A 2,564-nucleotide genomic window follows, 5' to 3' on the forward strand; every position below is an offset into this window, starting at 1 on the left:
TCATCTGCTGGGTCATTTTTAACGCATGTGTAGGGGCTGCAATCCGATTCCCCTACGCATCCCATGTGTTTATAAACTAAAACTAAACTTCTCCCGAACAGGACATGAAGGCCCAACGGTACAGACCAGCCGCCGTGTCATCTTAAGGCCACAGGCGTCCCTGGATGCGTATATGTTGGGGCTTGTAGTCAGCACACCGCTCTCCCGGCCGTATGTCAGTTTCCGAGACCGGAGCCGCTACTTCTCAGTCAAGTAGCTCCTCAGTTTGCCTCACAAGGGCTGAGTGCAGCCCGCTTGCCAACAGCGCTCGGCAGACCGGATGGTCACCCATCCAAGTGCTAGCCCAGCCCAACAGCGCTTAACTTCGGTGACCTGACGGGAACCGGTGTTACCACTGCGGCAAGGCCGTTGGCTCCCAGGTGTTTTCGATAGGATTTAAATCGGGGAAACGGGCAGGTCAGTCCATTCGCCGAATACCTTCTCTTTCCAAGAGCTCCTTTGCCTGCGGAATTTTATATAGTCGCGTTCTGTCATCGATAACAATGAAGTCAGTGTCGAGTGCACCCATGAAAAGACAGGTACGGGATCAAAGTACATTGTCGCTGTAACATTGACCGGTGAGTGGACCGAGTTCGAAGATTTGGATATCAGTACCCCCAAGAAACTTAATGACTGCCCACACTGCAACAACTGCACCGACAATACGATCACAGTCGACTATACTCCTGGATTCATTATCTGGTCCCACCTCTCGCCATTTGAGGGCACGTAATACCCCCAGGAAGATTGTCGAACATGATCGTTTTCGTGGTCCAGGTGTAATGGTACGAGAAAGCATAAATTTGCATGGGCATAGCGACCCAAAAATCTTTCAACACGGCATACTCACCGTTCAACGCTACTGTGACACTGTACTTCTTCCTCATGCGTGTCTTTTCAGGGTGTAATTCGGCCATAGCTTCACTTTTATGTTTGCCATGCGCGCCAGTTTAGAACTGCGCATGTGGTGGATGTCTTTCATCGAGAGGATATTTGGCGAATGGTCTGGCCTACCTGTCCCCTTGACTTAAATCCTATGGAGCACAGGTGGGACACGTTAGGGACACCTAATGCAACTTATTTCATTTCAGCTGAAGAGGAGTGACATACTAAAATCTGCAATCACAGATGTTGGATAAACAAATATAGGCTGTAGGAAAGAAACTGCAAAGATACACTGGGTAACAGAAATATACTTCAACCGATCGACAAAATAAGGACGGACAGAAATACAGAAATATAAAAAAAACTTAAGAATGAAATAAATAGGAACTGCAGGGAAGCTTCACGAAAAATGCGAAGATATCGAATAGATATAAAGGTTGGTAGTAAAGTCCAAACAAACTTTGTAGAAATTAAAAGCAAGGACGACAACATTGAGAATGCAATGGGAATCCCACTGTTAAATGCAGAGGAGACTGTGTAGAGGTGGAAAGAGAGGTCGACATTGCAGAAAAACTTAGAGTCGATGTGGAAGAGATAGTGGGTCCAGAATTAGAGTCAGAATTCAAAACACCTTCGGAACATCTGAGATCAAATCATGCAGCAGTGTCTAAGAACCCTACCACAACAAAGGTCACAATTTAATACCGTAATGATTGTGGTGTTGCTCACGCTGCTAAATACTGCATTTTCGGCGAACAACAAGGTTATTATGTGGTAGGTGTCATTAGAGCACAGTTAATAAAGTCATTTCATGTAATAATGAATCAACTAGGCACTCATCTTTTCGCGTTTCCCACGCTGGTCTCGTTGTAAAAAGATGGCTCAATAGTCAAAAATCTAGGTGGTGATGATTCCAAGCTCGGATGCAAAGAGGCCTAGGTTTTATACTGCTTAATACAAAAGATTACATTTTTGCACGACAAAGGTGATGTAAAAAAATAATCACCACTCCGAATTTAAGTTGCACTTCCTTTTTATTGCTTTTGTTGCAATATCATGTAACACACAAAACATCACTTCACAACATACAAATCATACTTGAAAACATTTTCCTCACTGTTAAAGTTCACATTTTATAAACTAACTACAATATGCGTCTTTCCAATCGGACGTCCAAGACTTGACCTTGTCAAGGTCCGACTCTCTAACTAACTAATAATTGCTTACGTGCCCAAAAATCAGAGTTACAAATACGTCAAAGATCATAGTGACAAAAGAAAGAATACACATAAGAATAATATCATTGCAATACAAACATATCGATGTATCAAAGTACCTCTACATTAATGAAATCAAATCTGAATGTTGTCTCAGAAATATGTCAACTGCTTTACTGAAACACAGTAGAATATTGCTGGCATGGAGAGGTTGAGTTGAGGTGCCATAATGGTTACGTATTTCAAGTACCATTACAACACCCCCCGCCCCCCCCCCCCCCCACACACACATAATACACGATTTCATCCATGCACGGGATTGGTTGTCCCAAACAGCAAGATAAAAAGGTAGTAAGTTACAGTAATCATTATATAGAATAATAGTATCTTTGAAACAGTACATGGAGATTATTGATCTGCATG

The 2,564-nt window shown here is 43.0% G+C and overlaps 1 pseudogene; it reads right to left on the reverse strand.

Moving 5' to 3' along the window:
* Nucleotides 1–295: 295 nt before the first annotated feature.
* LOC124778481 lies at nucleotides 296–413 on the reverse strand (annotated as a pseudogene).
* Nucleotides 414–2,564: the final 2,151 nt, after the last annotated feature.

The sequence above is a fragment of the Schistocerca piceifrons genome, chromosome 2 (assembly GCF_021461385.2).
Source record: "Schistocerca piceifrons isolate TAMUIC-IGC-003096 chromosome 2, iqSchPice1.1, whole genome shotgun sequence".
Classification (NCBI taxonomy): domain Eukaryota; kingdom Metazoa; phylum Arthropoda; class Insecta; order Orthoptera; family Acrididae; genus Schistocerca; species Schistocerca piceifrons.